A 27,136-nucleotide genomic window follows, 5' to 3' on the forward strand; every position below is an offset into this window, starting at 1 on the left:
TTGATTGAAATCAAGATATAATGTGAGATTCCACCATAGGAAAATTATGGCCTTTGATGGAATCCTTGTATTTTTAATGCACTTTAATATGCTTTTGGTTTTAGGTGATAAGATGCAAGGAGAAGGAAGAAACATGATGCCTTAGATGTATATACCTTGTATCCATCAATACACAAACCTGCTATCCCAACATTTTAAGCCCTCAAAACTCCATATTATGGTCTATAACTTAGTAATCAGCATTTCTGGATCATTCCTCAACATCTCCAATTAGTCTCATGTTTTGTGCACATGTTTAAATGGTACCTCCTTTGTAAATGTGGCCTAATTAGCCCTTGTGTCTAAATGTTATCCCCACGGGTTTTGACAATTTGCTTGCTAATGGGATCTCTCCACTTTGGAATCTAATAGTACATTATAAATAAGAAGTAATCTTTGTGTTAGTCTTTTCTTTTCATGCCAAGTGTACAAGTTGCAGACCTAAGTCTCATTCCTTGGGCTACTAGGAATCCAAGAGGTTAATGAAGGAACTATGTCCTTTTCTTAGTTTGCGCTAGTCAATATGCCTATTTTGATGTAAGAACATAATTTATTGAGTCTAAGTTCTTGGTTCCATGTATAGTGTAGGTTTCTTGTATTAAGCAATATTTGTTGTCAAGGTGCAAGTGTGGGGTCTTGAGCCTTGTTTGGGTTGTCAAACCTTTTTAGATTGTTCTTGTAGGTTGTACTCTCCCAATCTACCTTGTTAGTACTTTGCCACTTGCATCACTTAGGCCCTTTTTTATGTCTTTGAATGCCCTTGCATTATCCTCATAGTTACTAGTGTATAGGTCGATATTTGAATCTCAACATGTGAATAGTTTGTCTTAGTTCTTATATGTAGTCAACGTCCTTGACATTAATTACAAGTCATAAGTTACATACATTAACAAAATGCAATTGGGTCTGACAAACTTGATTGCAAGTTTTCTCATGCCTAAGTGGTTAGCAGGCCTTAAGATCCAACCAATAAGTCATCCTTCTATGTTGATAGGCACATATTGTAATCAAGTCTCTAGGAATTGATTGCAAGATCTTTAAGCATCTTCATATGTCATTGTGTTAAGTCTTGCATTCCTAAAATATAGTCTTGAAGACCTAATTTCATATCACCCTCTTAACACAATCATAGTTAAGCATTTGAGACTTGACTACATATCAACATGTATTGAAGCTATAGGACCCAATTACATATTGTATCTCTTCTACACTTGCAATCAAGTCTTTAGGGTATGATTACATATCTTCTTGATAGAAACTTTAGGCAAAGTGATGTAGAAAAATATGGTCCCTTCCAAGTTCTATGAGAAAATACTTCGAACAATGTGTTTTCCCAAAGGTTTCTGAATGCAACCTTAAGGCTTAAGTTTCCCAAATCATATAAATGACTTATCCAAAGACTTCTTAGTAATATAATGGTTTTAATACCCTAATACAAACCAAATAACCAATTTACCAAATACCAAGAGCCAATCTCTAAGGTAAACCAATCATCCCAACCTACTAGACCTACAAGCCCCAATTAGCCCTCAAATGTTGTCCTCTTGCATTTTTCTCCACATTTTTTCATAACAAAAAGAAAATAAATTCAATATTATGATACCCATTTGGCTTCTCTATAACATATCAAAAGATGAGGTATGGTTGTTTTGGACAAGTCTCTATTGTTACACTATGGGCCACTTTTTAAGCATAAAAACCCCTCCATTTACAAAGGAACTATATGGAATAATTATCCCCCAACCATAAAACTTGGTAAATTATCTTAATATGATCCTAAATTGAGGATTATTTTATTAGATTGAACCCATCAACTGTTCCTTTTATGAAACCCTCACCAAACAAGGCAAAAAACTAGGGCCTCTTCAAATCTGACCAAAAAATCACTTCTAGGACCTGTTAGTTGATCCTACACCATGTTTATGATGGTTAATTTTATTGTTTTGAATAAAACTATGGCCTCCTTTAGGTAGATCTCCCACTGCTAATGGCATCAAATTTAATGCGTTTTCATGCACCCAAGCACTCCAAACTTGTCCAATTGGATCATCATCTACATCCTCTAACTATTCCCTACATTGGTATGCATAATTACATATGATACATGTTAATGATCCATCCCTAAGTCACAATTAGAACAGAAAAGGGATGGTTACATCATTTTTCTTGAAGGAAATTGGTGTAGGGCACCAAGGAAAATGGATAGTGGTCCTAGTGTCTCACAGTTAGGCAATATAGGCTGCAAAGTGGAATTTGAAAACAAAACTGCAAAAATCTATGAAAATGATGGTAAACTGATAGGAAAAGGAGATCAAACAAAGAGTAATTTGTTTTACCTTGATATGGATGATGTTTCTTTTCTACTTGCAAGATTTGATAATGAATGGTTATGGCATAGAAGATTATGTCATGTCAATTTTGATAATCTAGTCAACATTAGTAAAATGAGGAAAGTCAGAGGTTTACCAAAATTGAAGAAGCTTGATAATATCATGTGTAAACAATGTCAGCTAGGAAAGATGATAAAGTCAAGTTTCAAAAGCAAGAACTATACATCTAAAGAGAAACTTGAGTTAGTTCACACTAACTTATGTGGTCCAATGGAAATACAAAGCTATAGAGGAGATAAATACATAATGCTATTTGTTGATGACTATTCTAGGATGATGACTGTTATGTTCTTAAAACAAAAATCTGATGTTTTTTAAATGTTCAAGTGGTATGTAGCTAGAGTTGAAAAGGAAACTGGAAAAAGCTTGAAATGCCTAAGCTCAGATAGAGGTGGTGAATTTACATCAAATGAATTTGAGATATTATGTAATGACAATGGAATCAAAAGACAAACATCAGCTCCTAGAACTCCCCCACAGAATGGAATTGCTAAGAGAAGAAACAGATCTGTAATTGACTCTGCTAGAACATTAATGATGGAAAAGAATGTTGCTCTAAAATACTGGAGAGAGGCTGTAAGCGTAGCTGTTCATACACTGAACCGAGTACAAGTCAAGAAAGGTACAAATACAACACCTTTTGAATTATGGTATGGTTACTCACCAAATGTAAAATATTTCAAAGTGTTTGGTTGCAAATGGTTTATCCTTAAAGATGTTAGAAATGGAAAATTTGATGCAAAAAGTGATGAAGGTATATTTCTTGGTTACTCCACAAGAAGTAAGGCATATAAGTGTTTGAATATTAACACTAAAAAAATTGTGGAAAGTGAAAATGTAAATTTTGATGAGCATACAGAAGTCCAAGCTGAAGAACCAAAGAAAATGGAAGAATACAGAACCTTTGTATATTCTTATGAAGGAATGACTGTTGATGAGGATGATGTCAAGGAAATTAAAAATCAACAACAAGTGTCAGTTTCAGCCGATTCACAACCAATGAATGTCGAGTTGCATTCAGAAGCCGAGTTACAGAATGAAGAAAATGCACAATCTAATTCTGAAGACAGTACACATAATGAAGAACAACCTGACAATGAAGTACATAGTGATTCTGAATCTAAAAGATCAAATATGGAAACAAGGATAGAACCAAGATTATCCAAATATGTAAAAAGACATCACCTTGCTGAACAGATAATTGGTGACAAAGATGCAAGACCAATGACAAGGAACAAACTAAGACATGAATCATGTCTAATCAAAAAATCTAAACCCAAGATAGTATACGGTGCATTACAAGATGGCGACTCGTATAAAGCTATGGAAGAAGAAATTGATCAAATAAGAAAAAATAAAACCTGGATTTTGGTTCCGAGACCAACTGACAAGAATGTGATTGGCACCAAATGGGTATTCAGAAACAAACTAGATGAGAATGGTGAGATTACCAGAAAAAAAGCTAGACTAGTGTGTAAGGGTTATGCTCAAGAAGAAGGAATAGACTATGGAGAAACATTCGCTCCTGTTGCTAGAATGGAAGAAGTAAGAACTTTACTTGCATATGCTACCTACAAAGATTTTAAATTCTATTAGATGGATGTAAAATTCGCTTTCTTAAATGGTATACTAGAAGAAGTCTACATTGAACAACAAGAAGGATTTGTTGATGAAAACAATAGGGATATGGTGTGTAAGTTACATAAAGCACTCTATGGTTTGAAACAAGCACCTAGAGCATGGTATGAGAGACTTCACAAGTATCTAGTGCAAATTGGATTTGAAAGAACTAATGATAACAGCAACATATACATCAAGGCAGAAGAAGGTAAAGACATTTGGATTGGAGGAATCTAAACCAGTCAGCACACCAATGGCCATAGGAAATAAGCTATCCAAAAATGATGAGTCAGCTGAAGTCAATCAAACAATGTATAGATCCATGATTAGAAAACTACAATATGGTGTACATAGTAGACCAGACATAGCATTAGCAGTTGGAATAGTGGCTAGGTTCTCTGATAATCCTAAAGAAAATCATCTCATAGCAGTAAAAAGAATAATGAGATATCTCAAAGGGACTGATGATTTTGGTCTATACTACAAAAAGAATGGAAAATTTGAACTCAATGCATATAAAGACACAGTCTGGGGAGGAAACATTGATGACAGAAAAAGCACAAGTGGAGGTGCATTATTTCTAGGAAAAAGGCTGGTTACCTGGACTAGCAAGAAACAAACATGTATATCTCAGTCCACTACAGAGTTAGAATATGTGGCAGCTACAGTCAATTATACAAACATTGTATGGCTTGCACATCTATTGAATGGAATGAAAGAAGAAGTAACAAAACCGGTGATATTGTATTGTGATAATACAAGTGCTATAAATATATCCAAAAATCCAGTAATGCATGCAAAAACCAAGCATATTGCAATCAAGTATCATTATGTTAGAGAATTGGTAGAAGACAAACAAGTGAAATTGGAATACATTCACACAAAGGAACAAACTGCAGATATCTTCACCAAACTGTTGCCCAAGGATGCCTATGAATATCTGAGAGGCAAGTTGGGGGTTATACCCCTAAGTCAAGAAGTTTAAGGCAACAAGGAAGCTGCCTTGCATCAATAGGAATAAATCATTGAAATATTAACAGGTTGATGCAAAGGATGACAGTAGGAATAGACACTCCAAATCAGTCACAAGCATGGTGACAGAGGAAGAAAAACAACAAGAAGAAAAAGCTTATATTCTACATCTTTGGCATTTATGTCAAAGAGGGAGAAATATGTAGAAAACTGATCAATGCAAAGAAAGAGGGAGATATATATGAAAGAGGGAGATATATGTGATTAGTAGTGAAAATGCAGCAAGCTAATGTATACAATCTTGGTGGTAACTGAATTGATTACTTGATCAGTTTGGTTTGCCATCAATGCCAAAGAGGGAGATTGTTGGGAATGATTGAAATGATCATAAGAAAAGTTGTTGGAATAATAATGGAACTAGTAAAGAATGTCCTCAATCATTGTTTTGTCATTGATGTCAAACTTGCTACTTGCAGGGATGACAATTGCTTTAGTGATCCAAATACTATCAATTAGTTGATTGTCAAGGTGGAGGCAATCAATAAGATGTAACTAGAACATGTAGAGAAAGGTTGAAGTTATGATGTTGTAATGAAGTACAAGGATCAGCTAAGCCATTGATGAAAAAGTGTATTTGATGACATACTATAAGATACAAAGAATGGGCACACTGAAACATATCTAAGTCTTTTGTAAAGCTCAAAATAAGTTCATTAGAGAGAAGGTGTCGAGCAAGTTCAGATGTCGAGCAAAACCAAGTGCCGAGAAAAACCAAGAGCCGAGAAAAACCAAGTGCCAAGTGTCAAGAAAAACCAAGTGTCGAGCAAAACCAAGTGCCAAGTGCCAAGTGCCAAGCAAAACCAAGTGCCGAGCAGAACCAAGTGCCGAGCAAAACCAAGTGCTGAGCAAAACCAAGTGCCAAGCAGAACCAAGTGCCAAGTGCCGAGCAAAACCAAGTGTCGAGCAGAACCAAGTGTCGAGCAGGTATAGGTGTCGAGTAACACAGAGGTGCAGAGCACCAGTAACTCAATAATGCCGAGTTGCTACATTATTTTGGAAATCAAAGATTTGTCATATCTAAGCCGACAAGGTTGTTATCTAGAAGTTTGTGAATTAAAAGGAAGATAAGAACGATGAGCTGGTGGCATAGAACACCATGTAAAATGTTTTTAAGATACAACTGGCGAAGTTTCTAGAAGAGAACAAGATATAGGGTAGATACATTGTATCCTACCTAATCCATTTTGAAACCCTAAAATTGGAGAGGGAGAATTGAGTGGCAAAGGCAAATTAGACTTCTATATAAGAAGACATGAATTAATGAAAAGAACAGAGGGGATAGTGAGAGAAAGAGCCGTGGTCAAGCATAAAAGCATGAAATGCTGAAGAATGTGCTAAGGAGAAGATAGCATAGGAACTCTGTTTGGATAGATGACCACAAGGATGATTGCATTGGCAAGATGAGTAAGAAGACTCAAGAAGACGAAGCTTGAGAGGGAGACAAGTAGTCAGAGCTGAAGTGATTGAAGCCAAGCATAAGGATTGAATTGAAATAGTGATCTAAAATCTGCAAAGTATGTTGTAATTTATATCAGATCAAAAGACCATTATCGTTACTTTCTAGCAATTGTAACAATAAGATAAATCCTATGGACTTAGGTTGGTTTAATAGCCATTAGATAAATCCTTTAACAAGGTGACATTCCAAGTGAATGTTCTAAAGACCTTTAATCAGGCCCATTCCTAATAGTTTGGTAAAATCTTCTAACAAGGTCACATTTAACAGTGTGTTGTAAGCCTTTAACAGGGCAGGCTTTTAACAGGACATCACTTCAAAAGAGTGAGAATCAAGTAGCATGTTACTGGTGGTTTTTCCCAAATTGGGTTTCCACGTAAATCATTGTGTCATGTGTTGATCTTGAATGTTTTATCTTTGCATATTGATTTACAGTAATTTGCTTATATGACTGATTTAGGTTTGAACAGATGATAAGGGTATGGAATTATTAAAAGTATTAAAAAGATATTAATAGGGCATTTGGACCTAGAATAGTTTATTCACCCCCCCTCTCAGTTATTCTAAAGAATTATAACAATATGTTGTACATGGAGAGGACAATATGATGGTACGGACTAGTGAACATTTGCATGAATAAAACTCTATTTTTCTATCATTTTCACTATTTTTTTATGTTGTACAAAATTGTATAGATTGGGAGAAGGGATCAATTGACATGGTTGGATAGGCTGATGAATAGGCTTCATTTGCTTTTGGTTTGAAGGATTTATCTTTTGATTTGTTCAAGTTATTGTATTTTTTGTTCAAGTTGCTTGTTTGGGGCTAAATTTGAGGGTTTTGGCAATCATGTGCCTCTAACTTGCAATCCCACTGTTGGAATTTAATGTCACTTGGAGGGATGCAAGTTAGGGGAGTGTACTTTAATATGGTATAGTTTTAGGCCTGGAGGAGAAGGTTTCATATTTTTACCAACCAGCCCTAGGCTAAACATCCCTATGTGTTAAGCCTAGATTTGTAGGAGAAGTGGTGATTAGACTTCCAAACCAACCAATCTAACCCATAAAAAGGGTGAAATGGAGATGTGGCATGGGGAGGAAGAGTTCCATGTAGCTGTGTTGGTTCTATGAACCCATGTTATTGGTTCTATGAACCCATATCCTAACACTTGCTTTGGAAAGCCAGTCTAATTAGGCCTATTAGGTCTGTGAACCAAGTGGGAGTTAGGACATTCTGGAGTAGGTTCATCCTAAGATATTTTGAAGTCTTCAAGAACCTTATAAAGGGTATTTAAAAAGGTAATTTTTTTGATACCTCATTTGGAAAGTTTGGAAGTTAGCCATAGAAAATTGATTTTGGGAATTTGGTCTTTTGGGGATGTTAGAACCCTAAAATTTCATGAATCTCTATGGTATGAGCCTAGTGATGTTGATCCTAGCCTAAGTTTGGAGTTTGGAAACCAGATTTCACATTTTGCCTTATTTGGCCTAGTTGAGGGCTAGTGTCCCTAAAACCTATAATTGACCTAAGTTTTCTAAGAGCCCTAGAGAAGGGGAAAGACCTTAGAAAAGTGGAGTCCACTTGGAGAGATAGTGGTCAGCATTGGGTAAAGGTTGGTAAGCCTGATTCGCATCTTGCAGTGGGTTGGGTGCTACTAGGTAGTTAAGAAGCTTTTGGTGAAAGAAGGTTGTAAGCTCTACATCAGAAACAATGTCAAAATGACTATCTACAACATTTTGTCTAAATAAATGAAAACTTCAAATTGGACCTAAGTGTGGTAGTATGGGTATTGGATGCAATTTATTGCAAACTTGCAAACAAGAAGAGTTTTATTGTTGCATTTCACCAATCTCACTATGTCCATGGTCATTGTTCTCTTTTCATTCATGTTTGGGGGTATGTTCTTGGTGCAGAGCAACAAGGCACTTGGTTTATATTTTGGTTTTCATGTTTTTTTTACCTACTTAGGCTAGAATAAACAACCCTTGGATGAGAAGTCCATGGTTGTCAAAGAAAGACACCATTTTGTATGCTGAAGGCACTTCATGCAATTTATAAGAAAAAGTTGTTCATTAGGAAAATTTGGGATTTTAAATGTTTTTGGTCAAGAAATCCTAGGACTAAGTTACTTTTAGTTGGTTAGGTATGTTAGAACCTTTTCCAAGTCCTAGAAGTGGAATCAAATGAACAATGTAAAAACTACACTTTTTGTGCAAAGTTGCATTGTTGAAAGTTGTGAAAGTTCCTCAAATTTGTGACTTAGTAGGAAAAGGGTTATAACTATTAAAATATTGGTTCTAGCCATTAAAATACACATAGGAGATATATATACCTCATTTGTGAGGTTTGGAGGGCATTAATATATAGATTAGAAGAAGTTGCAAAGAAAGAAATTCAATTTTTGAGTCATTTTCACTGTTGTTTGCATGCTAAATGAAATGTATGGACTTTTAGACCAGATGTGGTGGAATTTTGAGATAGATCTTTGAATCAAATTTATTTTCCTTCTAGTCTCATAATTCTACGTGTTTTCTAACTCAAGTTATTGCATTTTTAGTGAAACTAGGTTTTTAGGAGAACATTTTGGTACACATAGCGAAAATGGGCCTCTAACTGTAGTTTCCTTGGTTGAAATTGCATGCCCAGTTGGGAAATGGTATTTAGTAGGATCATTTTTAAGATTCCAAGGTTTCAAGACTGGAGGATGTGTTTGGTGATTTTTCCAATCAAGCCCTAGTCAAGTACCATGAAGGATTTGACCTCTTGTATCGTGTTGATTTGTGAATGGCAGGAGTTTGGGAATTAGTGAAGGGCTAAAAATTTGAAAATAAGTTATTTTAGTGTTGTCAAACCTTCTTGATTATTGAGTTCATTTTCACGACACCATTTCCTACTAGTTGCTTTGTAAACTAGTCATCTACTTGACTGGGACATGTTTGGGAATTAACAATCTCCATTTAAGCTGAAGTCTACATTTAAAGGTGGCAATGAATTTTTTGTTGTTCTATTAAGATCAGTAATATATTTTGATGAAAAATTTAAGGGATCATGCCCAACTTGAGTATCCCGGCTTCTCAAGTCCTGTAAATGCAAAGTTGCAATGTCACTCAAAAAGTTGCTTGAGCAACTTTTGCAATTTTTGTAAAAAAGTTGCATATGGAAGTTTGGGAAGTTGTAACTATATATGCTTGGGTATATGAGCATGGAAAATTTTTTTTTGAAGGTTAGAAGGTTTCCAGTCAGATTTGCATTTTTAAGCAACTTTTACAACTTTTGTACAAAAAGTGCAACTAATGCAAAGTTAATTAGATTTCACTTCTAGGACTTGGAAAAGGTTCTAAACTATTAAAAATAAAATAAAATCACCTAATCCTAGGTTCTCTTGACAAAGATCTCAAAAAGACTCAATTTGTCCTAATTAGCAACTTTTGCTCATATCTTGCACAAAGTGGCCTATGCATACATATCTTGCTCATATCTCTCTCACCATTCATCATGGGATTAAACTATCTATTCCTTTAGCTTCGGGTGGCTTGGTAAACCCTAGCCCAAAGCTCATCCTGTCCCATTGATTGCTCAAACATTTTTGGGCTTTCCAAACTAAAATTTCCCTAAGGGTCAGGTATGTGCAAGATCATGGTGTACCAAACTATGGCCTTAAGTGGCAGTGAAAAATCAGCAAATCAGGTTTATGTCAACTTGACACATAATTTTGAAGTGGTTATGGACTTTATATCAAAAAGTTGTAAGAAAATAATTTTTAAAAAATTGAATGTAGTTTCTAAACTACTAGGCCTTATCAGGAGAAAAAAAAAATTGATTGGTCAAAAGTTTGAATTTTAATGCAGTACTAAGAAAATTTCAGGGCGAAAATAAAAAGTAGGTGTATGTCTGACCACCTTAATCAAAATCAAATCATAATATTTTTTTAATATAATTATAGATATGAAAACTAGACTCATGCCCGGATGTGACGCATATTTTTTGATATTTTTATTCCAAATAAATAATTAAATATGAATTTTCTACCAAAAATTTTTTGGATTAAAAAAAGTCCCGTGTCTGACCACCCTAACTAATAGAAAATTTGATCAAATTTTTCTTTTTTTGTTTTTTTCTTATACTAGGCGAAGTATAGAATGTGACGCAACTTTTAGATTTAAAAAATGTTATACCGTTTGAAAGTTATAGCTATTTTTCATTCAGTATGTCAATCAGCACTTTACAATAATCTTCATTGATAATTAACTAATAAATACTTATCGAACTCAGAATTTGACAGAAATTATATTGATGGAATCTAGAGAGTGATATTAAAAAACTCATTTCGTTTCATTCAATTTCGATCAAAATAACATTGTCAGACGGCTACCCGAAGTCTAAGTATCACTAAAACACTCTATAAACACGTCTTTGGGGTTGACCGGGCAGGCTTGGTAAATACCAAGCCTGATCGGATATCCGATTTCAAATCGGATATCCGATTTGACATCAGATATCCGATATGGCTCGGTAGTCAAATTCCAAAACATTTCAAATTTTCGAGGGAAATTCGATTTAAACGTTCTAATTTTTTATTTTTAAATTATTTCACTTATATTAATATGTAAAGGCATATTTTAATATATTATATATATATATAATAACGTAATGTAAACATACAAGATATAATCTAGTAATATATAATAATATCTTATGTTAATCTTATTACAATCTATATATATAATATATATTATTATTATTTTTACTAAATATAATAACATAATTTATATAAATATAAAATACGTATTATATATTATTATATTAATATGTATGTTATTAATATATACAATAACGTAATATTTTCATTAAATGTAATATGTATTATATATTATTATATTAATATGTATAATAATATAATATTTATATAACAACGTAATATTCTTATTAAATATAATATATATTATAAATATTATTATATTAATATGTATGTTATTAATATATTTATATAATAACGTAATATTTTCATTAAATATAATAATGTAATATGTATATGTATATATATATATATATATATATATAATTATATTGATATGTATATTATTAATATATATGTATATTATTAATATGTATATTATTAATATATAAGAGTCAAAGGGGGTCATAGGGTGACCTATAACCATCTTTGACCCATTAAACGACGATATATGTCCCTAGGGGTCCTAAGACCCCTAGCGACATATGTCATCCTTTAATGGGTCAAAGGGGGTCCCTTTGACTCATTAAATGATGACATATGTCCTTAGGACCCCCAAGGACATAACCGAATCGTTCATATCGGTCAAAGGGGGTCATAAGGTGACCTATGACCCCCTTTGACCCATTAAACGACGACATATGTCTCTAGGGGTCTTAGGACCCCTAGGGACATATTTGAATAGGTATTATGGGTCAAAGGGGGTCATAGGGTGACCTATGACCCTCTTTGACCCATTAAACGATGACATATGTCCCTAGGGGTCCTAGGACCCCTAGGGACATAGTCGAATCGTTCATATGGGTCAAAGGGGGTCATAGAGTGACCTATGACCCCTTTTGACCCATTAAATGACGACATATGTCCCTAGGGGTCCTAGGACCCCCAGGGACATAGTCGAATCATTCATATGGGTCAAAGGGGGTCATAGGGTGACCTATGACCCCCTTTGACCCATTAAATGACGACATATGTCCCTAGGGGTCCTAGGACCTCTAGGGACATATTCGAATGGGTAATATGGGTCAAAGGGGGTCATAGGGTGAACTATGACCCTCTTTGACCCATTAAACGACGACATATGTCTCTAGGGGTCCTAGGACCCCTAGGGACATATTCCAATCGTTCATATGGGTCAAAGGGGGTCATAGGGTGACCTATGACCCTCTTTGACCCATTAAACGACAATATATGTCTCTAGGGGTCTTAGGACCCTTAGGGACATATTTGAATGGGTAATATGGGTCAAATGGGGTCATAGGGTGACCTATGACCCTCTCTGACTCATTAAACGGTGACATATTTCTCTAGGGGTCCTTGGACCCTTAGGGACATATTCGAATTGTTCATATGGATCAAAGGGGGTCATAGGGTGACCTATGACCCCTTTGACCCATTAAATGACGACATATGTCCTTAGGGGTCCTAGGACCCCTAGAGACATATTCTAATAGGTAATATGGGTCAAATGGGGTCATAGGGTAACTTATGACCCTCTTTGACCCATTAAACGACAACATATGTCCCTAGGGGTCCTCAAACCCTGAGGGACATATTCGAATTGTTCATATGGGTCAAAGAGGGTCATAGGGTGACCTATGACCCTCTTTGACCCATTAAACGACGACATATGTCCCTAGGGGTCCGAGGACCCCTAGGGACATATTCGAATCGTTCATATGGGTCAAAGGGGGTCATAGGCTGACCTATGACCCTCTTTGACCCAATAAATGACGACATATGTCCCTAGGGGTCCTAGGACCCCTAGGGACATATTCGAATCGTACATATGGGTCAAAGGGGGTCATAGGCTGACCTATGACCCTGTTGACCCATTAAATGACGATATGTCTTTAGGGGTCCTAGGACCCCTAAGGACATATTCGAATGGGTAATATGGGTCAAAGGGGGTCATAGGCTGACCTATGACCCTCTTTTACCCATTAAACGATGACATATGTCCCTAGGGGTCCTTAGACTCCAAGAGACATATTCGAATGGGTAATATGGGTCAAAGGGGGTCATAGGGTGACCTATGACCCTCTTTGACCCATTAAACGATGACATATGTCCCTAGGGGTCCTAGGACCCTAGGGACATATTCGAATTGTTCATATGGGTCAAAGGGGGTCATAGGGTGACCTATGACCCCCTTTGACCCATTAAACGATGACATATGTCCCTAGGGGTCCTAGGACCCCTAGGGACATATTCGAATGGGTAATATGGGTCAAATGGGGTCATAGGTCTTTTTGACCAATTAAATAATGACATGTGTCTCTAGAGGTTCTAGGACCCCTAAGGACATATTCGAATCGTTCATATGGGTCAAAGGGGGTCATAGGGTGACCTATGACCCTCTTGACCCATTAGACGACGATATATGTCTCTAGGGGTCCTAGGACCCCTAAGGACATATTCGAATGGGTAATATGGGTCAAAGGGGGTCATAGGGTGACCTATGACCCTCTTTGACCCATTAAACGATGACATATGTCCCTAGGGGTCCTCGGACCCCAAGGGACATATTCGAATGGGTAATATGGGTCAAAGGGGGTCATAGGGTGACCTATGACCCTCTTTGACCCATTAAATGATGACATATGTCCCCAAGGGTCCTAGGACCCTAGGGACATATTCGAATCGTTCATATGGGTCAAAGGGGGTCATAGGGTGACCTATGACCCCCTTTGACTCATTAAACGATGACATATGACCCTAGGGGTCCTAGGACCCCTAGGGACATATTTGAATCGTTCATATGAGTCAGAGGGGGTCGTAGAGTGACCTATGAGCCCCTTTGACCCATTAAATGATGACATATGTCCCTAGGGGTCCTAGGACCCCTAGGGACATATTCGAATGGGTAATATGTGTCAAATGGGGTCATAGGGTAACCTATGACCCTCTTTGACCTATTAAATGATGACATATGTCTCTAGGGGTCCTAGGACCCCTAGGGACATATTCGAATCGTTCATATGGGTCAAAGGGGGTCATAGGTGACCCATTAAATGACGATATATATCTCTAGGGGTCCTAGGACCCCTAGGGACATATTCGAATGGGTAATATGGGTCATAGGGTGATCTATGACCCTCTTTGACCCATTAAACGATGACATATGTCCCTAAGGGTCCTAGGACCCCTAGGGACATATTTGAATGGGTAATATGGATCAAAGGGGGTCATAGGGTGACCTATGACCCTCTTTGACCCATTAAATGAAGACATATGTCCCTAGGGGTCCTAGGACCCTAGGGACATATTCGAATGGTTCATATGGGTCAAAAGGGGTCATAGGGTGACCTATGACCCCCTTTAACCCATTAAACGATGACATATGTCCCTAGGGGTCCTAGGATCCCTAGGGACATATTTGAATCGTTCATATGAGTCAAAGGGGGTCATAGGGTGGCCTATGACCCCCTTTGACCCATTAAATGACGACATATGTCCCTAGGGGTCCTAGGACCCCTAGGGACATATTCGAATGGGTAATATGGGTCAAATGGGGTCATAAGGTAACCTATGACCCTCTTTGATCCATTAAACGACGACATATGTCTTTAGGGGTCCTAGGACCCCTAGGGACATATTCGAATTGTTCATATGGGTCAAAGGGGGTCATAGGGTGACCTATGACCCTCTTGAACCATTAAATGATGATATATGTCTCTAGGGGTCCTCGGACCCCTAGGGACATATTTGAATGGGTAATATGGGTCAAAGGGGGTCATAGGGCGACTTATGACCCTCTTTGACCCATTAAACGATGACATATGTCCCTAAGCGTCATAGGACCCCTAGGAACATATTCGAATGGGTAATATGGGTCAAATGGGGTCATAGGGTAACCTATGACCCTCTTTTACCCATTAAACGATGACATATGTCTCTAGGGGTCCTAGGACCCTTAGGGACATATTCAAATCGTTCATATGGGTCAAACCCTATGAGCCTCTTGACGCATTAAACGACGACATATGTCTCTAGGGGTCCTAGAACCCCTAGGGACATATTCGAATGGGTATTATGGGTCAAAGGGGGTCATAGGGTGACCTATTACCCTCTTTGACCCATTAAACGATGACATATGTCCCTAGGGGTCCTCGGATCCCTAGGGACATATTCGAATGGGTAATATGGGTCAAATGGGGTCATAGTGTGACCTATGACCCTCTTTGACCCATTAAACGATGACATATGTCCCTAGGGGTCCTAGGACCCTAGGGACATATTCGAATCGTTCATATGGGTCAAAGGGGGTCATAGGGTGACCTATGACCCCTTTTGACCCATTAAACTACAACATATGTCCCTAGGGGTCCTAGGACCCCTAGGGACATATTTGAATCGTTCATATGAGTCAAAGGTGGTCATAGGGTGACCTATGACCCCCTTTGATGCATTAAATGACGACATATGTTCCTAGGGGTCCTAGGACCCCTAGGGACATATTCGAATGGGTAATATGGGTAAAATGGGGTCATAGGGTAACTTATGACCCTCTTTGACTCTTTAAATGACGACATATGTCTCGAGGGGTCCTAGGACCCCTAGGGACATATTCGAATCGTTCATATGGGTCAAAGGGGGTCATAGGGTGACCAATGACCCTCTTTGACCCATAAAATGGTGACATATGTCCCTAGGGGTCCTTGGACCCCTAGGGACATATTCGAATCGTTCATATGGGTCAAAGGGGGTCATAGGGTGACCTATGACCCTCTTTGACCCATTAAACGACGACATATCTAGGACCCCTAGGGACATATTCGAATCGTACATATGGGTCAAAGGGGGTCATAGGGTGACCTATGACCCTCTTGACCCATTAAACGACGATATATGTCTCTAGGGGTCCTAGGACCCCTAGGGACATATTCAAATGGGTAATATGGGTCAAAAAGGGTCATAGGGTGACCTATGACCCTCTTTGACCCATTAAACGACGATATATGTCTCTAGGGGTCCTAGGACCCCTATGGACATATTCGAATGGGTAATATGTGTCAAAGGGGGTCATAGGGTGACCTATGACCCTCTCTGACCCATTAAACGATGAGATATGTCACTAGGGGTCCTAGGACCCCTAGGGACATATTCGAATGGGTAATATGGGTCAAAGGGGGTCATAGGGTGACCTATGACCCCCTTTGACCCATTAAACGACGACATATGTCTCTAGGGGTCCTAGGACCCCTAGGGACATATTCAAATGGGTATTATGGGTCAAAGGGGGTCATAGGGTGACCTATGACCCTCTTTGACACATTAAATGACGACATATGTTCCTAGGGGTCTTTGGACCCCAAGGGACATATTCGAATGGGTAATATGGGTCAAAGGGGGTCATAGGGTGTCCTATGACCCTCTTTGACCCATTAAATGACGACATATGTCCCTAGGGGTCCTAGGACCCCTAGGGACATATTTGAATCGTTCATATGAGTCAAAGGGCCCTATGACCCCCTTTGATCAATTAAACGACAACGTATGTCCCTAAGGGTCCTAGGACCCCTAGGGACATAGTTGAGTTGTTCATATGGGTCAAAGGGGGTCATAGGGTGACCTATGATCCCCTTTGACCCATTAAATGATGACCCTCTTTGTATTATATTTTATTATATTAATATGTATAATAATATAATATATATATAACAACGTAATATTTTTATTAAATATAATATATATTATAAATATTATTATATTAATATATATGTTATTAATATATCTATATAATAACGTAATATTTTAGTATATATAACATAATATTTTAGGATATACTATTTATACTATTTTAGGATAATAATTATAATATAAATAAACACTAAATATTAATACTATTATATGTATAGTAATAATAATAATACTATTATAGCTATAATAATAATATATATTAATACTATATATTGTAGCTTAATATAAATAAACACTATATATTTACACTATTATATCTATATTAATAATATTAATACTATTATAGGTATAATAATAATATTGATACTATAGGTATATTAATACTATTTTATATTAATATTATTGATATTTTATACTAATACTAATATACTATTAACTTAGTTATAAATTAAAGTCGTTTGCCTCCAAATATTTTCATAATATTAATATTATTGTGGCAAAGGAGGGAAACCTTAGCAAGTTTTCCCCCCAAAAGTCCTCTTCCTATATCGGATATCCGATTATCCTGGCATCAATTTCAAATATTTGACTGTCCCTGTATATGAGCAATGTTAGTACGCTAATAGAAACCAAATTTAAATAAAGCTTCTACAAACTAAACAAAATTCATAAACTTCAAGATAGACTAAGATGAACTCTCAATTGAGAATATGAGTCATTAATGGACTCTCTCAATGAGAAGCTCTCTTGTTGAGTGGCTTTATCTAAATGGATAGGATGTATGCTCAATATGCTTCCAAAGGCTTCAATGGATGATTTTGGATTTTTGGTGTGGATAGATGGCTTTAGTATGGATTTGGCTCTCAAAATAGCATTATAACTTTACTTCATGGATTGTGTTATTTTGCAAAGGGGAAGGATCCAATTTATAGGCAAGAGGCTTGAGGGATTGAGGGCTAAGATGCAAGGATGGGAAAAAGCTCATGGAGGGCTCAGATTGCATGAGAGGAGAGCACATAGATTGTGCTTCCCTACAACCAATCAAGGAGTGACACATGTCACATGGTGAGAGGATGGAGGAAAGGGGAAGGATGAGTCAACAAAGGAGGCTCAAGGGATAAAATCTTCATAAAGACCCTCATAATGACTTGTAAGAGCAATAAAAGGGCTTGTAAGAGTCATTTATGGCCTAGTAGACTTCATAAAGTTTTATGGTTGAGATATTTTGAGGGTGATGAGAGCAATTTCGACTTGGACTTGATTAGGAAGGTTTTAAGCTTGTTTAGGCTTGTGCAAATGATTAGAGGATGGATTAGGATGGTTTAGGATTAGCTTAGGGATAGGCAAGTGGATGGCATTTAATGAGGGTGGGTGAAGGAGGAGATATTTGTTAACTTTGGCTTGGGTTAGTAAGTTTTAACCCATGTTTAGGGAATGTGACAAGGTTAGGAGGGGATTAGGATTAGGTTTAAAGACATCTTCTAGAAGAGTCTAGACTTTGGATGAGGATAAAGACTTTCTAGAATAGTCTAGAATTTCCTAGGATGAGGATGAAGACTTTCTAGAAGAGTCTAGAACTTCTTAGGATGAGGATAAATTATATTTTTAAGAAATAAATAAAGTCTTATTTATTTCAAGGGTTTGGGTGGAAGAGATATTTATTAAAACTTTTTTAATAAACATGAGGATTAATATTTAATCTTAATTAAATATTTTGAGTTGGGATTAGGGGTAGGAAATGATGGGATTAGCCTTTAATCAAAATTAAAGAAGGATTAGAAGATTTTGGAAGAGGTTATTGGTCATAAGGAAATTGGCCAAGTTTTGGGCAAAAAATAAATTTTTTATTTATTTTAGGATTTTTGGTCAATTTATTAATTAAATAATTAATAAATAAGGAAATAATGTTTAAATAAGATTTAAACATTTTTGGGAGGGATTCCTTAATTAAATATTTTTAATTAAGATAAAGGGATTTAATGGCATAAAAATAAATTAATTAATTAAATAATTAATTAATTAATAAATGATGATGTCATCAGGACTTTTTCAGAAAATAAAAATACTTTATTTTCTAAAGGTTTTTAAGTGTCTACATTTTGCCCCTCTTTGATGTGATGCCGCAAGTGGCATGGCATCAAAGATAAGAAAATAAGATGCCCAAGGCTAGAGCAGAAGAGGAGAGAATGGACTGTGAGATGCCCCCTCAAGAAGGCAATGGGGAGAGAAAGCGAGGCTCAATGGCTTCTTGAAAAGTACAAGAATCTGGGATGAGCAAGGAGACTCAGATTGGTTTAAGAGAAGAGGTTTAGTTAGCTCAAACTCTTACTATGGGAGAATGATAAAGGGAGAATTAGAGGCACAAGAGGAAGCAAGCTTAAAATCTCAGGGATTGCAGAGGATGAAGGAGCAGAGCGCTATAAAAAGGAATCCAGGATAGGGAGATGGATGAGGGAATTATAAAGCTGATGCAACAGGATTTCAAAGAGTTAGATTGGCGGAAGATGGGTTTCGGAGATCCCTAGGACTAGGATTGTGGATCTCGAAAGATGAGGCTTGGTGGGTTGATTTGGATTGGTGGATCCCTAAGACTAGGATTGTGGATCACTAAAGCTAAGAGTGATGAGTGATTCAAAGAGATACTGATGCATCAGCTGGGGTAGGAGAGACGGATGCTAGATATGGATGGGGGATAATGGAGATGAAGGAAAACCATTGAAGCTTTTTGAGCGGTGGGATACTTCGAAGAGAAGTACCACCATGTAGTTGAGCACTAGATTTGCTATAGGACTATTGGTTAATTGCCAAGGTTACCAAGAACATCAAGGCCTTTTCACCAACCATCCAAAGGACTGACAAACTAACTCGAAACAAACACGCAAGGGTTGCCCGAGCATCACACATGAATCCCAGAGGAAGCAGTGCGGAACCGACACTAGGTAACCCACAAGTAGAAAAGAAAAACAAAAGAAAGACTTGATCTAGACCTTACGCTCTAATTGCCCCATTCGCAGCATACCATGATATGGAAGATCTTGGCAACCTTGAGGAGGGAACAAGGAGATTGCTTGGAAAAGATACTTCAAGACCCAAAAGGGGAGATTCCAAATCAAAAGAAAGTGAAAATCCAAAAGAGAGTCGTTTGCCAACAAGATGGGTAGGACGAGGTACTAACGAACCAAGATTAGACTTGAGAAAAGCTATATCCTGCAAGGACCTATCAGAGAGCACCTAAGTTGGTGGATCGGGATGAGTGGTGCGTCTGGCAAGCTGAACTAAGAAGGATAATACTTTGGTGATAGGAGATCTAGCTAAAGGATGCATTGAAATAGCTAAACAAGTTGTGCGGTGTGTACAAGATGCTAATCAAGGATGAAATGACACGAACGTTGGATAGATACAATGGTACTAAGTTAAAGAGGATGTACAAGCTAATAGACCAAGATATTTACAAGTAGGCTAATCAAGATATGGTACAAGCTAATGGACCAATGATAGGTATGATACAGATGGATAAAAAGCTCAGGATGAGAGGATAGCGGGATGGTTCAATGTTGTGCAAGATGCGAAAGCTAAGGGTGGGGTGATAGCGAAAGATATGGATTTGGCAAGATGCATCCAATGATGATGAGAGATTTTGTGACCAAGGATAGCTAGAGGAGCAGGATGAGATGGCTGGATAGGATGGTAGATAGCTAGGATTATGATGGATATAAAGAGATGACATTGGGTTTGCATGAGGATAGCCTAGAGCTAGATACCAATGACAAGGGAGGATGGACAAGACAAGATCTCCAAGGAATATAGTGCCCCCAATCAGAAGATAACATGCAGAAGGAGGTCTTATGATGGATGTGATAGGATTGAAGCTAGGATGGACAAAGCTGAAGGGGCTAGGGAGATGGATGATAGCTGAGATGATTGGCTGAAGCTGCATAAGATTAGTGGATGGTGTGAGATGGAAGCTGGAGGATGGAGGATAGGTGGATATATTGGAAGATGGAGGTGGATGTCAAGAGATGACCAAAAGCATGAGGGTGATAGGCTAAGCTGGGGATGGCAGGATTATGCATGACGCTTGTTTGCCAAGTTTTCATCATGGTACTTGTCCAAGGCGCCTGAATTGTCAAGTTTTCACCAGTGGACGCTTTATTTTTCTTTTCTTTTTTTGACTTTTTGACTTTGGACTTAGCTGGAATTATTTTGGCTTTCTTCAGCTATTTTGGCTTTTTTTTTGGGATTTTTCACTGGCTGTTGGAATGTTCAATTTTGTTGCTAGCTGTTGGTACACCGAATGTGTGATTTATGCAATAGATCGGATTAGATGGGATTGATGGTAGGAGATGGAGGGATGAAAATGCTGGAAAGGAGCATGAGATGGGGATGCTTGCAAGAGCAACATTGGCACATGTTGGGATAGGTGTGAAAAGAGCATATGGGGGATAGATGGTAGATGCGGGCGTTATGGAGGATTTGTGGAAGTGTGCTTGGGGATATAGGCACCCAAGATGGAGTTAGGAGATGGGGGACATGATTCACTAGATGGGGGATTAGCAATGGTGGATGCCATTATGCATTGGGTTTCAACTTTTTTCTTGGGGATCCACATGGTTTTGGATTTTCTTTTCATAGGCTTTTGCATTATTTTGCATTCTTTGATTGGATTTTGCCTTTTTGGAGTATGTCTTTTAGAATAGACATATGATTGCCTAGGATGTGGATTTTTAGCTTTATGCATTTTGAAGTTGGCATTTACATTGTTGTGGTAAGCTTTGGGAAGATAGTTAGGAGAAGATTTGTGAGATGGAGAGGATATGAAAGAGCATGTAGGGGGATGATGATGGATGATGTGCCCTGATATGTGCCTTTGTTGATCTTGCATAGGAATGGATGGAATAGGATTTTTATGATGGCTAATAGGAGGATGGAGGATGGTAGATTTTGGGACATAGTGACCCAAAATGGATTTAGTGGATGAAGGGGGGATATGGTAGGTTGTTTTGGGTTGCAAAGATGGTGGAGGGTGGATGACATAAGATTTCTTGAAGGAGTGATGGGAGGCTGGCATGGTGGGCTTGGAGATAGGCTTGGTTTGGGGGTGTGGTGTACCAACACCTTTAGATGGTGAGCCTTTGGATACATATCCAAGACCATGAAATCCTAGATTTTTTTGTGCAATAATAGGCTCTTTGATTCCTTGCTCTTGTGGTCCTAAACCTTGACCTTGATAATGCCATTGATTGAGCATTTGAACAAGCTTAGGAAACTTTTTGCTTGCAGAAAATGGTAGAAGTGATTTATTAGGTGTATTGCAATGGGGAGATACTGTTCTTAATTCTTCTGCTGAGAGAGAGCCACCATGGATGAATGTAAGTGAACCAAGAGGGTAGATTATAGATGGTGGAATAGCTTGGATAGGTAGTAAGATGGAAGCATGGAGCGGGGGAGATGGAAGGATAGGATCTTGATGTAGCTGGTGGGATGACAAGATATCTTGTAGTGGAGGAGATATGGCTTGAGGTTTTGGAGATGGAGGAGATGGTGACTGCACTATGGATGGAAGACATGGTACGATGATATCTTCATTTATGCTTTGGGGGATGTCAACATGCTTTTGGGCAGGATCTTGATAGGATTGGTTTGGAGTGGATGGTGTGATAGGAGGTGAAGGGATGGATTCTTCAAAGGCAGCGGATGGATAGATGGGAGATTCAGTAGTGGAGATGGGTGAGTAGAAGATGGATGCATAAGGGTCATTACGAGAGATTTGGGAAATGCTTGGAGGTGATGTGGATAGGATTTGGAGGGATTTGATAGGTGGTGGGATTTTGATGCTTGCGGGAAGTGGAAGGATTTTAAGCAATTTGATGGATGGTATGGGGATGATAGTTATGGGAGATGGAGGTGATATTATAGATGGGAAAGCTTCATCACTGACTACTTCACATGGTTGGATTAGATGACATGGCTTATCGACTGTTGGAGGCGACTTTTCTTGTATTTCCTCTAGGAGATTCCTTGGAGACTCGTGTGTCAAAGGTGGAGGTGGATTGACATGAATAGCTAGTGTGATGGGGGTGGAAGATTGGAAGCTTGGTTGATGGGGTGATGGAGGGGAAGCTGGAATATCGGATGGCATGACTAGATAGTTTGGAATAACTCTTGGATTTTGGGGGATGCTTGGGGGAATGTTTCTAAGGCTTTCAATATACCCATCATAGTCAACAAGATTTTCATCATCATTGGAATAGGAGGTGGTGGGAGCAAGGACAATGCGACCAAACACATCATGATAAGATTGGTACTTCATGCTTTGATGATGAGTTTGATGGGGATGGGGTCTTGCATATGGATGAACACAGAAGCCCATGGTTGGATTTGGATTAAGCACAAATTTTGGATTGGCTGATGAAAGATTTCCTAGGGAGAGTCAAAGCTGTATGACAGACCTAAGGAGGATTGGCTGTAGATTTTTGGCTATTGTGTGGGTGGAAGACTTCAAGGGTATGCTGTCAAAAATTGAGAGTTTTTCTTTCCTATGTGCTGGATTTGGTGGTGGTTGTGTCAACTTGAGGATAGACTAATGATCCTATGGGCATGACATGAGATTGACCACTTGTGGATCCCAACCTTTAGCTCAAGGTGATGAGGGATGCAAGTGACAGAGCTAGATTACCCTAGAAAATGCTCTGTCAGAGGGATAACCTTGGTGAGATTGGTTGATTGGTAGGATTGATTGGACAGCAAACTCTGGCAGAGTAACAACAACTCTCTAAAGGCTTGGGTGTGATTTTGGATTGGGTTGCTAGCTGGCTGGGGGGGATGATTTGGAGAGACTTTGGATTTGAGATTGTTCTAAAGCAAGGAACTAGATAGATTCGATTGCAGCGGGGGAGCTTGGATGATTTTCTGATGAGGTAGTGACTATGCTAAGTATGCCTTGAGCTAGGAGATTTCTGCTTTTCTGGGATTTTAACCAAAGTTGGCAAACATTCATTCAAAAGCTATGAACAAACAAGCAGACAAAATTTTGGAGCAAGCACGTCAAACACACCAACATCCTAGGAAGCTTTCTACAAGGATGAAATTTGGTTTAGCTAGGGAGTCCTCGATATATGCAAGGTATGTGAGGCCCAAATCCGTAGATGAAACCAAAAAGATGTCACACAACCGAGAGGAGCGGTAACCCACTTCTCCTCTTTCACTTCTCAAGGGTATAAAGTTCCTTGAGGCTTAGCCCGAGTGACAAAATTTTGATCCCAAGAGAGGTGTCTTTGGATTCACCTCCCGATCTTTATACTCCGCCAGAACACTGGAGTTGAGGTTGTCCCAAGGGGTGATGAAATCCCCAAGCAAGCCTCCTAAAAAGCTAAGACAAGATTTTGGATCCTAATCTTATGCACCCAAGATGGCCTCGAAAGACGACAAGGGAAGAGAAGACTTGGATGATCTTGGGCTAAAAAACACGCTTGTTCTTTTACCAATTGACGCTTAAGTTTTCTGATCTAGACTTTGCAAGAACTCATGTTTAAGATACAATGTTTATTCCAACTTTGAAGCATTGACAAAAATAAAATTGATCGAAGAATGCGAACAAGAAGAAGAGTTAGGGTCAACAAGAAGGTAAACCCGTGCGCTCGGAGGCCCTCCACGTCAAGTATCGATTGATTTTTCTTTAAGGAATTCAAGATTGAGTGTGAGTTTATTTTAAGCCCAAAACAAAGGTGTGTGAGATTCAATTTCAAGCACGTGCCCGGAGGCCCTCCACGTCAAGATTTGTCCAATTTTTATTCCCAAATGAAGTGTGAGCGAGATTAATGCACATTCAAGGAATTTTCTAACTTAGAAAAACCACTAAAAATCCAAGTGAGTGGAGTTTGATTTGCGTGGAGCACTTAACACCCTCTTAGGTGGACCCATCCCCATAGATGGCACTGAGATTGCAACCAATGGTTAAATTGATGGGTGATTAAAGAGGGTGAGTCCAATGACTCACTCAAAGCATTTTTATTTGTTTTTATAACTTAAAAGATTACAAAAATGTAGATTCTTTTTATGCTCCAAAAGATGATTATTTGATCTATGGCATTCAAGATTGGATTTGTTGTTTTAATCATGCATCCATAAAAATAAAAATAAAACTTTGATTTTAATCCATGGCACTCAAGAGTGATTTTAGCAACATGCATTCAAAGACAAGTGATTAAACATTCAAGTTTTTTCCTTTGAGCATTCAAGATTGAGATTTTGTGTGTTGTTTTAAGAACTTTGAAGTGCTTTGTTTTAACCTTAGATCATTCAAGATTGTTTTTGGACTCAAAAGTGAAAATGACTCTTTGGACTTTGCTTTTCATTCAAGATTTTGTGTTCTAGTTTGCATATTTTAAGCCCAAAAATGATATTCCTAGATTGTTTTGATGCATGAAAAATCTAAGAAACATTCAAGATTTTGCAATAAGAAATTTGTTTGGAACAAATAACAAAGCTTTTAGGACAATTTTTGGCAACCATTTAGGACTCTTAGTTTTCATGAGATTTTTTAAAAGAACTTTAGTGTGCACTTAGTGTTGATTTTGAACCTTTTGAAATGGAAACTTGAAGTTCTTTTTAAATTCCCAAAAATGAAGTGTTCCTAATTTTGCATGAATGCATCTAAAACCTTGATGTTGCAAGGATGCAAATGATTAGATTGGTTTAGTTTCACTTGTTAAAAGATTTTTTCTTTTTTGCAAATTTTTAATTTTTTAATGGATTTAAGTATGATTTGGGGGTTCATTTTAAGCACTAAAAAGAAGTATGTATGATTTTTCTTTCTTAAAAAAAAAATGGCCAAGATCTCCCACAAGAAGAAGAAGAAGAAGTAGATGGAATAAGAAGAATATAGACAAGAAGAGGAAGAAGAATTCCAAGTGCTTTGTCCACCTATAAGCTTGAAAAATCTGCAAATACTATGAGATAGACTATAAGTGCCTTTGTCTTCTTCATGCTCATGTGGACCTACAAAACCAATTTATACAATCCTGCCAATCACAAAAACAAGCAAAATTAGCCAAAATCAGCAAATGACATACAAAACTTGACTAAAAAAGCTAATGAAGATGACCCATGCGGGGTCCCACCGGGCGTGCCAAAATGTATATGAGCAATGTTAGTATGGTAATAGAAACCAAATTTAAATAAAGCTTCTACAAACTAAACAAAATTCATAAACTTCAAGATAGACTAAGATGAATTCTCAATTGAGAATATGAGCCATTAATGGACTCTCTCAATCAAAAGCTCTCTTGTTGAGTGGCTTTATCTAAATGGATAGGATGTATGCTCAATATGCTTCCAAAGGCTTCAATGGATGATTGTGGATTTTTGGTGTGGATAGATGGCTTTAGTATGGATTTGGCTCTCAAAATAGCATTATAACTTTACTTCATGGATTGTGTTATTTTGCAAAGGGGAAGGATCCAATTTATAAGCAAGAGGCTTGAGGGATTGAGGGCTAAGATGCAAGGATGGGAAAAAGCTCATGGAGGGCTCAGATTGCATGAGAGGAGAGCACATGGATTGTGCTTCCTTACAACCAATCAAGGAGTGACACATGTCACATGGTGAGAGGATGGAGGAAATGGGAAGGATGAGTCAACAAATGAGGCTCAAGGGATAAAATCTTCATAAAGACCCTCATAATGACTTGTAAGAGCAATAAAAGGGCTTGTAAGAGTCATTTATGGCCTAGTGGACTTCATAAAGTTTTATGGTTGAGATATTTTGAGGGTGATGAGAGCAATTTCGACTTGGACTTGATTAGGAAGGTTTTAAGCTTGTTTAGGCTTGTGCAAATGATTAGAGGATGGATTAGGATGGTTTAGGATTAGCTTAGGGATAGGCAAGTGGATGGCATTTAATGAGGGTGGGTGAAGGAGGAGATATTTGTTAACTTTGGCTTGGGTTAGTAAGTTTTAACCCATGTTTAGGGAATGTGACAAGGTTAGGAGGGGATTAGGATTAGGTTTAAAGACATCTTCTAGAAGAGTCTAGAACTTCTTTGGATGAGGATAAATTATATTTTTAGGAAATAAATAAAATTTTATTTATTTAAAGGGTTTGGGTTGAGGAGATATTTATTAAAACTTTTTTAATAAACATGAGGATTAATATTTAATCTTAATTAAATATTTTGAGTTGGGATTAGGGGTAGGAAATGATGGGATTAGCCTTTAATCAAAA

The sequence above is a fragment of the Cupressus sempervirens genome, chromosome 10 (assembly GCF_028749045.1).
Source record: "Cupressus sempervirens isolate cs-2001-9-10 chromosome 10, ASM2874904v1, whole genome shotgun sequence".
NCBI classification, from domain to species: Eukaryota; Viridiplantae; Streptophyta; class Pinopsida; order Cupressales; family Cupressaceae; genus Cupressus; species Cupressus sempervirens.